This window comes from Pteronotus mesoamericanus, unplaced genomic scaffold (assembly GCF_021234165.1).
Source record: "Pteronotus mesoamericanus isolate MK-2021 breed Mesoamerican mustached bat unplaced genomic scaffold, CSHL_Meso_final scaffold_651, whole genome shotgun sequence".
Taxonomy (NCBI): domain Eukaryota; kingdom Metazoa; phylum Chordata; class Mammalia; order Chiroptera; family Mormoopidae; genus Pteronotus; species Pteronotus mesoamericanus.
The window spans coordinates 28,804,499-28,819,056 of NW_026555325.1; the positions used below are offsets into that span (position 1 = coordinate 28,804,499).

The 14,558-nt window shown below is 35.1% G+C and overlaps 1 protein-coding gene across 1 annotated transcript in view; it reads left to right on the plus strand.

Annotated features, from left to right (window-relative positions):
- Nucleotides 1–14,558, plus strand: part of XIRP2 (xin actin binding repeat containing 2) — a 72,327-nt gene that overhangs the window by 10,615 nt on the left and 47,154 nt on the right. The window lies entirely within an intron of this gene.

A 14,558-nucleotide genomic window follows, 5' to 3' on the forward strand; every position in this document is an offset into this window, starting at 1 on the left:
GATTAAAGGCCACAAAGTCGTGAAAGCATTCAGTTCTTCAGCTAGAATGTTTCTAAGCGCATCGCTGTTCTGAAAGAGCGAATTTACTCCCAGAGGAGTCGGTGTTCACCAAGCAGTACGATGCATTATTGAAGCATTTTCATTTTACTCCTTGATTGATTAGCTTTTCCAAATAATGTTCCATAAAGAAAGTGTGTGGAATTAATGTGGTTTCCCTTCTTTGATCAAGTTTATCAGCCACCCAGTTCAAAGGAAAAGCCTATGTCAGCATGCTGCTGCTTGTGGACTTCAGTGGAAAAGCATTGTAAACAAAGACTTACTTAAGATCACTGAAAACAGTCTGTGTAAATTCAGAGGCTGAATTTCTCTAAGACAAAAGGCAGATTCAATTAAATACATTTTATTATGCAAGAGAACAGAATGATTAGTAGAAGAAAAGCTGCCACAGTAACAATTGTCTAAGACAGTGAGAGTCAGAATCTGATTTGGGTTTTCTTTTAATATCTTTTGTCAAAATAAATTTCAGACACTAATCTTAACAGAGAGGTGAAAGTTGGAAAGAGGGCGAAGAATTGGAGAATTCCTAAAAACAGATCCTCAAACCTCTGGCTATCTCAGAATGCAACTAGTAGAGAAATAATTTAAGATAACAGTCAGTAAGTAATTAACTTTCTTGCCTCACCTACAGTCAAACAACTTAAATAGAGGCATTCCAGGAAGATGTTTTTCAAAGCTGCAAATTATTAAAGGTTCATCTCCATTACATTACTGTTGTTTATTTTTGATCTGTTAATGGCCAAAAACATACTTGGAACTAGACAAAACAGTTCAGTAAATTTGAACTAGCTTCATACGGAGTTTTACAAAACCTATGAGAGACAAAAGTGGATCACTTTAGGGAAAGACAGATTCTAAGTTAGTGTGCATGAGTCTCTCCATCTACCAACAAATTGCTTTGACCTCAGAATGAAACCACTTTCTGTGCTTCAGAGGCCCTGATGGTTTTGGAGGTGTTGGTGAATGTTTTGACCGGTCTGTTTCTTCAAGGCCTTTCAGAGGGGAGTCATGGCTGTTTGTTCTAATCACAGGCTGAGCTTGACGGCTTTCTCTCTGGCTGAGAGAATGAGCACCTTTGCTTGCCATTTCTCAAGTGCCAGCCTAGAAAAACAAAAAGAGGATGATATTCTCCTCACAAAAGCACTGCCAGCTAGTAACTGAGCCACACATGAATGAAGATTTGGAGAGGTGGGAATCACAGGGAAGTTTGGAAAAAAGGGAAAGTAGAAATGAAGCAGTAGGAATAAAAAAGGAATGTGGTAGGAAATAATGGGTGAAAAAATATTATATCAAAAGACAGCAAGTCAGGGAGAAGTGGAAGAATGTAAAATGATATGAAATTTGTAGATTTTTCTAGACTAGAGACTTTACGAAGAAAGTGATGACAATTTAAATAGAATACTCAACTTAAATTGAAAGAATACCTATATTCAAACTGAGCAAATATAAAAATACCTCTTGATTTTGGGGTGCTCCTCACAATGTACTGTTTTTGAAATTTTTTATTAAATTAGTTGGGGTGACACTGGTTAGTAAGATTATATGAGATACAGGTATACAACATTGTAATATATTATCTGTATATTGCATAGTGTGTTCACCACCCAAAGTTTACTAATGTTTTTATCATCATATATTTGACTCCCTTTACCCTCTTTTGCCTCCCTATACCTCCTTCCCCTCTGGTAACCACCATACTGTCATCTTGTCAGTGAGTTTTTTGTTTGTTTGCTTTGTTTGTTCATTTGTTGCTTTCTGTTTAATATCCCTTATAGGAGTCAAAATGTATAATTTTTGTCCTTTTCCATCTGACTTATTTCACCCAGCATGATACTCTCAAGATCCATCCATGTTGTTGCAGATTGCAGTATTTCATCTTCTCTGCAGCTGAGTAATATTCCCTTGTATACAATATATATGAGGTCTGTCCAGAAAAAGTCCAGCCATTTTTAATATAATGAGAACAGTTTGCTCGACATCGATGTAACCTAGTAGCCAAGGAGAGTGGACTGGAATGTGCATGCATGAACAATGACCACTTCACTGTACTAGTCAGTGGGGGCAGTAGAGGCCATTGAATGAGCATGTGTGCTCTGTGGCCGTCACATTCAAAATAACTGAGCAAGTAGAAAGACAAATCTGCATCAAATTTTGTGTTAAGCTTGAACATTCCTCTGAGGAAACTATTTGGATGATTCAGAACGCCACAATACATGCAACTGGTGATTGGCAGCTTCATCACAACACACGCCTGCTCATGCATCACATTTCATGAAGAGTTTTTTGGTGAAAACATCAAATCACTCAGGTGACTCAGCCCCACTACCACCCAGATTTGGCACCCTGAGACTTCTGGCTTTCCCCAAGACTAAAATCACCTTTGAAAGAGAAGAGATTTCAGATTATCAGTGAGATTCAGGAAAATATTAGGGGCACCTGATGGTGATTGGGAGAACTGTGTGCGGTCCCAAGGTGCCTACTTTGAAGTGGACAGAGGCATCATTGTCCTATGTACAGTGTTTCTTGTATCTTGTATCTTCTTCAATAAATGTCTCTACTTTTCATATTACATGGTTGGATACCTTCTGGACAGATTTCATATGTATCCCATCCTCACAATGTAGTTGTAGATCAACAATGGAATGGATCAAAAATGAGGAATCCAAGACCCTTATTTTTGCCTCTGATAGGGAGCAACAAGGGCAGAAGAGACCTAGGGAGTCACTACCACCTGGCTGGTCGAGACCAGGATTCATTGCTCCAAACCCACTACTCAGAGTCCCTGTGGGGAAATGAGAAATGTGAATAAATTTGAGTGATGGTTTCATGATTTTACCTTAAATACATAGTGTAGGTGAAAATGTGAGGGATTACTTGGGCAGGGGGAGAGCAAATATACCCCTAATGTGTAATAAATTAGGGTGACTTTTATGAATTTTACATTTTCAGAGGACTGCCATGTTGCTATGTCAAAAACACAGACAAATCCATTCTTTGATGTCATATACATTGAGTTAGTAGTTTCTTCTCCTTTATATATTGAACACTTTCTCCATCCCTGTGGCTGTAGGAGTAGAACTATGTCACCCTCTCTGCCCCAATCTCATTGTGTAGATATCCATTCTTTTATGGTATTTGTGTTCTCGTCATGTCAAGGAACATGGTAGATTCTTGGCTTATAAAGAGGAATGGAACATCCTTATACGAGGCTTTAGATTCAGATAAACCTGAATCAAGTCCTATCCTTGCTACTTACTAACTTGGAGTTTTAGAAAATTCTCATTGCTTTTCTAATTCTCAGACTTTTATCATCTCAGATTACCTGAATAATACCTAGAGCATACAAGAACACCTAGGTGAGCATTTATTTCCTATGTGCAAGATACTATGTAGAACTCTATTTTTACTAGACTTCCTTTGGTCCTCACAGGCAATCCTAGGCTCTGTTATCATTCTCGTTATATAGGATAGAGATAAGGAGGTTTAGAGAGGTTAAACAATCTGTGTCCAGATATGGTGGTTAATCTCCGTGAGTCTGCCTCCTCCAGGGTAATTGCCCAAGATAGAAAACCTAGTGTAAAACAGGTTTACAAAATTAATTTAGTTCTGTCCTGTGCTGGAGGGACCTGCTTATTGGTGGAAGATGAGAGAAGTGGGGAGGACAGAGGGGCTCAAACATATACTAAAAATTAATAAGTAAGACAAATGGAAATAGAATTTTCAAATGTTGGAAGAAAAAGCTATGGGAACTACTCACTGCCTAGATTAAGTGGACAATCTGAAAAGAAACTGAGTCACTATGCAGCTCCATGTAAGTGACTTTTCAGCCCCATGGAATCTGATTGAGCTTTATCCATTTTAATCTGACTTTACCTCTATGTAAATGATGTGGGGGGGGGCAGGGAAGTGGAGTGTGAGCCACCCAGTTCCTCAACATTTCCAACCGATGAGGGCTCCCTTTTGGTGTTTCTTCAGCCATTCCTTATCAGGGCCAGCCATCTGGGAGCTAGTTCCATTCAGAAGTCAGCCTGTTGGAATGATACCATCTGTTGTATTTTTGTTTTAGAGATAAGGCCGGATCCATGCTTCTTATAATATTTTATTTATTAAGGATCTCTTTGGTGTTTTTCTTTTCTTCTCTCTTCAAGTAGAGCAGGACTGAATATAATGGGGATTAATTAATGCCCACACCTGAGCACTATGCTTGGCCAACAGTACAGGGGCAATAGACGTTCACTGACTATACAGTTAAAGCCGTCAGAGGAGAAGTTATCAAACACCTTCACCATATATACCTGGGAGGCAGATTTAAACAACAGGACACTTTTATGGAAGCCTGACACCACCTTTCATGCCTTGGGACAAAAGAGATAAATAGAAAATGAGAGCAATGGTCCTTGTTTTGCATTTTCTGTCCTTTATAGTAAAGTTCATCCCTATTCCTGGCATTTAGATTAATGCTTAGTCCTATTTCAAATTTGATCTCCAAAGTAACCAAAAAATGATAACTGAAAAATTTCCTTTGATTTCTAATCCTAAACTCAAGTTTCTAAAGACAGAAAGAAAGAAAGAAAGAAAGAAAGAAAGAAAGAAAGAAAGAAAGAAAGAAATATATATTAGCCAAAGAACATATATTAATATGTGCATAGCCCATGGACACATGCAACAATGTGGTAAATTATTTTTTTTAAAAGGAGCCACTTAGAGCCATAAAAATTCAGCCTTTTAGTTCCCTTTGATTTATTGTGTGTAGATATTTAGGAAGCAGAAAAGATGGTTCATACCATTAAAAATTTACTCTTTAATAAAATGTTACATTTTTATTAAAATATACTTACAGAGGTGCCTATGAAGAGTTTAATAGCCTTATATTAAAAAATTCCTGAACTCACTTCCAGGCTCAGCCACTTACTATACGATTTCTTCTTTGAAATGTTACTTTACTCTTAGTAAAATGGAAATAATACCACCTATCAGTAAGTTGTTGAAGAATTCGTGGGGTAATACATGGTTACCTCATAATTGACACTTTAGCAGATAGGGCAGCGATTGTCAACACTTTTCATGTCATGGCGCACATAAACTAATACTAACACTCTGCAGCCCACCAAATATATTTTTTGCCAATCTGACAAAAAAAAATAGGTATAATTTTGATTCATTCACACCTCACAGCTACTGTTATGTTTGCTGTTGCCATTTTTTTCATTGACAATCTCAGGTAAAAGAGGTCAGTGTCCCTAAATAAATATTCAGGCACTATATGTTTTAAAAATTCTTGCAGCACACCAGTTGAAAATCGCTGTACTAGGGAAATGTCCAGCTAGAGACTTATGCTGTAAAAATATGCAAAATCTACAGGCATTTAATGCTTCTAATTTATCTGACCATTTCAAAGAAATTAAAGTCATTTTTTCAATTATTGATTTTTAACTGGCCAATTCTTTACACTGAGAAATTAATTCAAAAATATTTTTTAAAATATTTAATAGTAATATGATTAAATGTTCAAATGCCCAGACTAGCAATATTAACTAAGGATTATTTAATTTCTGACTAAATTCTGTTCATTCATAACTACTGTAGTACCAGGAACACTTCTTGTGAGATGATAAGAGCTGCAGAAGACAAAAGACCAGTCTATATAACAAGTTATTGCAGCCTTGATCAGTGGCTCAGTTGGTTGGGCATAATTCTGCAAAGCAAAATGTTGCTGGTTCAATTCCTGGGCAGGGCACATGCTTGTGTTGAGGGTTTGATCCCCAGTCCAGGCATATGCAAGAGGCAAACAGTCAATGTTTCTCTCTCACATGATGTTTCTCTCACTCTCTTTCTCCATCCTTTCCCTTTCCTTTAAAAATAAATAAATAAAATATTTAAGAGAAAAAAGAAGTTATTACAATTGGAAATGACAATTCTATTACTCAGAGAGATTAGAACCTAAATGGACAGTTAAAATGAATTTTATCTAAAAGTAAGTGGACATTTCTTTTTTGGGACATGAAGGATAACTTTAAAGATGTTTCCATCACAGAGTAGTTAGTATACATAAATCAGGGAGATTTGAGGGAACTAGAAATAAAACATGTCTTAAAAAGAATTATTGTGTAGCGGTTTCCGACTTGGACGAGTGTAGGTATGTGTACAGTGGATGCTTGTGTTAGTTTCCAATGGCTGCTGTAATAAATTACCACAAACAGTAGTAGCTACAACAGCACAAATCTATTATATATAGTTCTGAGGTCCAAAGCCTAAAATGAGTTTCACTGGGCCAAAATCAAGGTGTTGGTTGGGCAAAGGTCCTTCCAGAAGCTTGAGGGTAGGGGGAGAGGAAGAGGATCTGTTTTCTTATCTTTCTCAGCTTCTAGAAGCTGCCTGCATTCTTTGACTCATGGACTTTTTCTAGAAAGCAGCATTTTTCTAGAATCTGCATCTCTCTCTCTCTCTCTCTCTCCCCCCCCTCCCTCCTGCTTCTGTCATAAGTTCTCTTTTCTGACTCTGACTTCCTTGCCCCTCTTGTTCACTTATGAGGACCCTTCGGGTAACATTGAACCCACCTGGATAATCAAACTCTTTACACCTCAATATCCTTAACCTAATCACATCTGCAAGAGTCCCATTGCCATATATACTAACACATTCACAGATTCTGGGGATAAGAATGTGAACATCTTTGGACAACCAATATTTTGTCTACTGCAAGCTGAATCTTGTCTTCTTCCTCTTAAAGACAACTGGATGAGCATATCACTCTCAGTATCTGGTTAACTAGGAGAATACTGGTTATGGAAGGATCAGTAAGGGAGCAAGAACTAATCCTCCTTCTTACCCTCAGAATTCTGTTTTGGTTAATGTACAAAGCATGGTGATCAGATGAATGGGTGGATTTGGGGGAAGATGGCAAGTGTATGTCCAATAACACAATGCATTTGGGGAGAATAGGATCACAGGAAAGTTAGTTTTAAAAGTGGAATATGATTCACTATGTTTATATGCTGGATGGATGCCACCATGTAGTTTTTGTGCTCCCATGGCACACACACATCCATTCATTTTACCCTTTGCCCTTCTTCTCCTTGTTTTTTAAGAACTGTGAATCAATGCAAGATTGCACTACTCACTTGCTCTTCCATTTCATTCTCCAACCATTTCTAGGTTTTATCCTTTTCAAATGAGGGTTAAAAATATATAAAACTCAAATTGATTACAAATTTGATTGGCAGGAGCATTTCTAATGTTTAAAAGAGATGAGTTTTATTATTGGCTGAGGGATATGCAAATATAACAAATTTAGAAGATTTATTCATGCTTATGGCTCTCAGCCTAAGATATGTCCATTGGAATGATATCCTGTACACAAATCTGAGCTGGGTTATAGATCATGTATTTAGATTTGATAGAATTTAGTTCATCACTCTCCCAGTTTAGTTCTAAATCAATTTTCTGAGTATGAATCAGTTGACTTCTTTACAATGCATCCAGAATAAAATAGTGAGACTACTGATGTGTTATGGAAATTGTGCTTACCTTCTTGAAGCTGGAGTCTATTTGCATCAGCTTTGTGGGCTTCTGTTTGACACTCCAGCTCACTCTCTGCCTTGTTCTCATTTCTTATCAAATAAAGCCTTCTAAATAGAAAATTTCAAAGGAAAAATATTAAATTTTTTTTCTGCTCAAGAATTCAAATTACTATTAAATTTCTTTTGAAATATATTTAATAGTAATATAATTTAATATTAACTATTAAATATATTTCATAAATATATACTAGATGAGTTATCTGGGACTTTTTTATATTTTTGTATTGTTTATGGAATTATACTTCAGTGTCCCAACAGGAAAAGGAATCCCTTTGTTGTCTGAATTTTCCTTCATCTGTTTACTGGGAAAGGTGGTTGTTTGGGTTTGTGTTGGTGTTTTGGAGATGAGAAGTAGCCTAGAATTATTGTAAAGTCACAGAACCTGAAGCCAGAGAGCCTGGCTTCCCCATCTGTCCCTGAAGATCACCAGCCACTGACCTTGAGCAAGTTTTATAACCTCTCTGCTTTTCTGTTTCCTTATCTGTAAAATGGAGATAAGAAATAAAAATCGTTTCTAACTTATAGGGTGGTTTAGAGGCATTAAATGGATAATATCTGACAAACAGAAAGCACTTTATACATATTTGTTGTTATTTTTATTGTGAATTATTGTTTTAAGTCATTTATCCATTTTCAATAGTTAGCATTTTTTTCTGACCAATGTTCTTTACTGAAAATTAAAACTTTAGCCTATTTATCATAATTGTCCCTCTGCAGCTTTCATCTTACAAATTTTGTTTAAATTTTGTTTTGTTTAAAAGATTTTTTACTCTAAATTTTTAATGCTTAGAAAGTCCAACTGAAATCATTTTATGAATTACTTACATTTCTCTAAAGATTTTTTATCATTTAAAAAACTACATTTAAGTCTTTAATCCATCTAATACTCTGTGGCAGTATATAGTGTGGGGAGAACTCTTTAATGTTTTCCTCAAAAACATTACCCAATTTTCCCAACGTGATTTGCTGATAATGCTGCTGTTTCATCCCCTTTCTGTGCCTGCCTTCCTTTCTTTCTTTCCTATATTCACGTGTCCAGCTCCTTCATGTTTCAGTGCAGATGTTCCACTCCTCAGGGTGTCTTTCCTGCCCCCTGCACATTGACACACCCAGGAGGATTACATGTTCTCCTAGAGGTTCCCAACTCATCGGGCGGACACCCATTAATTCTTGGGTTATAACTGCCTGTCTCTCTTTCCAACTAGACTGAAAGCTATGGAGTGTAGTGAATATGTTTATTGTAGATAGTATTTATTTAATGACAATAAAGAAAATAAACCTATTGATTATACAATTCAGATCACTTACTTTTGAAATCTCCTTGGACAAAGATGGAGGGAGATATAGTAATATCACCCACAGCAACTATATTCCTATAAATTTCTCCTTTTTAGTGTTACTAATGGTCTTCATGTGTTTCTGTACTGGGCTAGTTAGCATGCAAAGGCCACAGTATTACAGCTTCATAGTGGGATGGTATCGTCTATCTATAAAATAGCCCTCTTTACCTTTAATACTATTTTGCATGAAAGAAATATAGCCATAATAATATTACTGACTTATATTTGCATGGTAATTTTTCCCAATATTTCCTCTTTAAATTGTGTGGTTATTTAAGTTTGTTTCTTGTAGGTGGACTTATTTGTCTTTGTCTTTCAGTGTGAAGTTTGACCTGTGTTTATTTTCATGACTATTGCATTTGATTTTATTTCTACCTCCTCATTTAGGTATTTTACTATGAGGTCCTTTGTTTTCTTTTTTGGCTAACTTTTGCTATTTAGACTCTGTTTGACTTTTGTTGCCTTCTCACATGAGTATTGACTTGGGTTCATATAGACTGTACTTCACAAAACTAAAATTTCAGTAACCAGTAACCAATTTTCTAATTCCTTATAGTTTCCAGTGTTTTAAAGAAGATATATGGATGTTTGGATTTTATTTCTTTATCACAAAATCTCATGTGTCTAGATAATGTAGAATTTTTCTTTTTTCTTATAGAATGTTTTACCAGGATTTGCTGATACATTGGTGTTTAAAATTAAATTTATTTCTGGATTATGGTAAATATTCTTAATCCGTGCCCAAATTTTATTTTCAGCGATTTTTTCTCTTGATATATCTTATTTATTCTGCTCATTCCACCCTACTCTCCTACTGAAATAATGTTATCTTGTAGTTTAAATTTTTCTCTCTGTTCTTTCTGTCATCTTTTTTGCATTATTGTTAATGTTAGTGATTTTCTTTTCTGCAACATATGTTATCCTATGTGTATTTCATTCTTTAGAAAAATTTTAATAATCTTCATTCTCTTCTAATCTCTGGCAACTTTCTTTTCTTCTAATTTCACTTCAGCCAGATCACTGCTCCAAATCAGGCAAAGCTAATATCAGCTTCATAACCCACTAGCAAGTGGTCTCTTTATGAAATAAAGAGGTCAAAATATTTTATACTTTATTCCATAAACTTTCATATTTTTCATATTGGGTAGGCAAAAGGGAAAAGAAATAAGATGATTCACAAAATCTTAAATAATTTGTGTAAGCCAGTTTTAAAGCACCTGGCGTTTAATAACTATCTTTCATCCAAGGCATCCATTGCATTGTTACACAATCATTCTTCCCATAAATCATTATCCACAACTACAGTTTGGGAATGTGCTTTCTATATTTTAAAGTAAGAAGAAATATTTATTTTAGAATATGTCCTGAGATGGAATCTTGCTATAGAAGGAAGATTATGACAAAACACTTAGCACTTAGCCCTGTGGACCTTGCCATACTGGACAGCTTATGAATAAACATTTTTCTGATTTTGACAGTATTTTTGAACAACGCATTGACCCTATCTCTTTGTATCAAGCCATTGACCATCATTTCCAAATTGTTACTCTGTAAAGATCTTAGGATTATATGTATAACTTGTTATTTCAGATATTTAGACAATTGTTCAATGGGAAATGAGGATATATTTGTCTTTTCTTTATATTGTAAAATCATTTTTATGAATCACTGAACTCCATATCTGAAATTTACTGAACAGCTAGTTAGGGAAAGGTTCATAACAAATGTAGCAATGACCTTTTTGAAATCTCTTGATATTACTCTGCATATGTCTAAGAATTCTTTCACTGATAATAGTAATTGTAAAATTAGGAGAAAATTCCAGAGTATATTAATTACACTGACTATTCCTCATTGTTTTCTATATCTGATTTCTTAAAGCTATGTTTTAATACCTCCAAGCACACACCAAGGAGTGACTGACTATGCAGGTGCTTCTGTTAGTGACAACACGTGTGTGAATAATTGTTCAAGGAGAGTATTCTGCCTTATGTTGTATCACTTTGCTTATTTAAAATGCTTTAAATGTGGACTCTTCATAGAAAATAAAATTCTAGAAGACATAATGAATTATTTAACCTGGGTAAGGTTAAATTGATTGATTGATTCAGTTACTTTGTTTTCAAAAACTACACAAGAGCCCCTGGATGGTGTGATTCAGTGGACTGAGTGACGGCCTGTGAACCAAAGGGTTACCGGTTCAATTCCCAGTCAGGGCATATGTCTAGGTTGCGGGCCAGGTCCCCAGGAGGGGGCACACGAGAGGCAACCACACATTGATGTTTCTCTCCCTCTCTTTCTCCCTTTTCCCCTCTCTCTAAAAATAAATAAATAAAATCTTTTTTTAAAACTACACAAGAAAAAGAACATGGTAGAGATGGAGAAAATAGATCTCTAGTTACACAGTCTCTCATGGCTTAAGAAAATATGAACTGGACATGAGTTGGATTTATCTGTAGTGTATAAATTTTTGTATTTCAAAAAATTGTAATGTATATCTTTTTTGAAAGAACTTCAGAATTCTCACAAGACATTCTTGACCTTGCTATGTAATAGCTTTCTCAACAGCTTGATTTTTTTAGTGCTTTATTTTCTTTCAAAGTACTTTCCTACATGTTTTTTTTCTGCTTTATAGTACTGACGTAAGAAACGCCCAAACCTGTAGAGAATTTTTATGAGTTCATTTGAGACAAACTAACAACATATGTTAAGGAGCAAGATCTCAATGCTCCAGAGAGTAACGGTTTTGTAGCTTCTTTTATGCATTTGAAATTAAGGAGGAAATGTAAGAAAATTACATGGAAGTGGGAGAAGCATGGCAGGTATTGGATTACAGGATAGTTAACAAGATTATGTGCTCTCCTGAGTGTGGTTACAATTTATTTCAAAGATATGTTAACTTAGAAACAATGGACTTGCATTAAAGCAAACACAAACCTTTTACTAAAAAATTATATGCCTGGGGCATGACTGCCCACTAAGACATGCCCAGTTAAGGATTTATGATCAGATCATCCTGTAAAGTTACTTTTTCACAGAACCCCTATTTTCCCACAATAGGATTCATTCTATTATACAAAGAAATAATATTTTCTATGCATTAGAAATTATCAAGTGAAAGTAAGCATATACTATTTAGGATGCAATGAATTCCAGTTCCTGCTGTATCATTAGCTCTGGAGACCTGGCAGAATTCATGGAACTTTTGGGGATTTTCATGCATTCATCTGCACAATAAATTACCTCTAAACTTCAGAGACAAGCAACTTCTAGTACAATCACTTTACAATATTTATAATGCTAACAGAAATGATCATCCAAAGTTTTATTTTTTCCCTTCCTTTTTTTCACAGACCACATTAGCCTTATAGCATGTTCCTCCACTGTCTGATTTGCATACTTACAGTTCCCTTCATTCCTTATTTTGCCAGGCATTTTTTCATAGTATCATTTGTATTTGTTCTTCTACATATCCTTTCTCTTTGAAGTACCCTGAACTCATTTCACACTGTCCTTCATTCTCAGTTGCATTCAGTTCTCCTGAAATAGTGCATTACAAGGTCAAGTAACAATGTTCTTATCTCTTCCCCACTCCCCTAAGAATAGGGCTGTCGTAACAGTCTTAAAAAATTACATCAGGTGTCACCAGCATCGGGATAGGAGCACTGCATTATAGTAGACTGGGCAGGAAGCATCATCTTGGTTTTCAGATGAAGAAATCAGTAAGACGTTCTCTTCGGAGGTTAGGGGACAATGTGGACACAGCTTGTTAGCTCCAGGAAAGTTTTCCACTCCATGACCTTACCTGAGCAGGCAAAATTAGTAATGAGAAAACAAAAGAAAGGCAAAGATAGAAAAATAAAGGGAGAGAGACAGAGTGAGATGTTAAAGAGAGAGATTAAAATATGGTGTCTTTATTGTTATCAGAATACAAGGCCACAAAACAATGGAATCCAAATCTCTTAATTCTTAGGCTACTGAATCCCTGACCATTAACCTTGAGCATTTCTCAGTACAATTAAAAAAAAAAAAGATAAAAATTGAATATTTGCAAAGTAAATACTATCTGTAAATTTTAGTAAATATGAACTTCAGACTTTCTGTTAAGATTCATAAAATAATGACATAATTTTATGAGTAATATAAGAAATAAAATTTATATGTTAAGGTGGAAAAATTTTAGGGAGTCATATTCAATACAATCTCTACAGTGATTAGATTATTTGCAACAAAGTAAGAAGAGCACAGTTGAATAAAAACTAAACTCATCTGTGCAGATAAATAATACACAGGGCAAAAATGAAGATGCATTACTTCAGCATGTGAAAGATGTTCAATGGTTTGTGGGAGTCTCTTTTATCAGAATCATTTGAAAGAGCATCCTTTTGTTTGGAGAAAAGGTTTTGGATGACAGTGAACTTCAAAAATAACTGATATTTATTGTGAACATATCAGTGTTGTACAATCACAGTGTTCATATAATAAACTTCTTATTCCTTTATAGTTTGTATCTTTTTGAAAGCATGTTACATAAAATATATTTACAATTTTAATTAAAATATATGAAAAGGTTCATTTAAATAAGAAGTCCCTGTAGAAAACTAAATAATCAAAGAGTCAAAACAGAAATGATTTTTAATTATTTTTCTGGGTTATAGTTGTTCTCAACTGTTGTTGTGTACATAAATTTTAAAGAAACCAATAGCAAAAGCTAATGAATAGGATGGTTCAATGTGGGGGCTGGAAGAGGAAGTAGAGGAACAGGGAAGGGAGAAAACAACTTAGCTATCTGTTACCTGGAGTTCTTTAATCACAGTGATTAAATGAAACAAATCCAAATAACCAAGTACAACAAAGAGCTCTACTCTACTGCCATTCCTAAGGTGAAAGGTAGAGGGTGCATGAATTAAGTGATGAATAGACATACATATATACATATATTTCATACAGTGATTGGTTCCACAAATATTTGTTTAAAATGACTTTGGAATTACAATATTCCATAAAAGTAAATAGTAAACTATCAAGCAGTGTGATAACAAAAAAACATTAGATTAAATATTTTTAAAAAACTAGTTTTGAAACCAGCTTTAGCACATATCACTAAATAACCATGGAGAATCACATGGAGGGTCCTTGTGTTCCTTTTTGACATTTAGATCTATTGCCTTATTCCTAAAATGAGCTAGTTAGACTAGGTGAGACTATGTGATCTCTAAGACCTTTCTGGTTCCAACAATTGTTAGTTTGTGGTCATGCAAACAGTTCTTTGCTCTCTTTCCAAGGATATAAGCCCTACTACCCTCAATTTTTGTCAGGCAGATGGTGTCAGCGGGCAAATAGACTATCTCAAATGGGTGACTAACAAAGCTTTTTCCAATAGGACTATTATTTCTTTCTTATAGAACATGTCTTGATGAATAAAAGCAAAAGAAAGAATGCTATAGTTCTTTTAGCATTCAATATTTTAGTTAGATCTATCTCCTTGATGGTTGGGGGGTGGAGAGAGAAGAAAAGGACAGTTTTTAGATTTGCTAAAGATTAAATTCAACCATCAAATCTGCCACTTGTTACTTGTGTG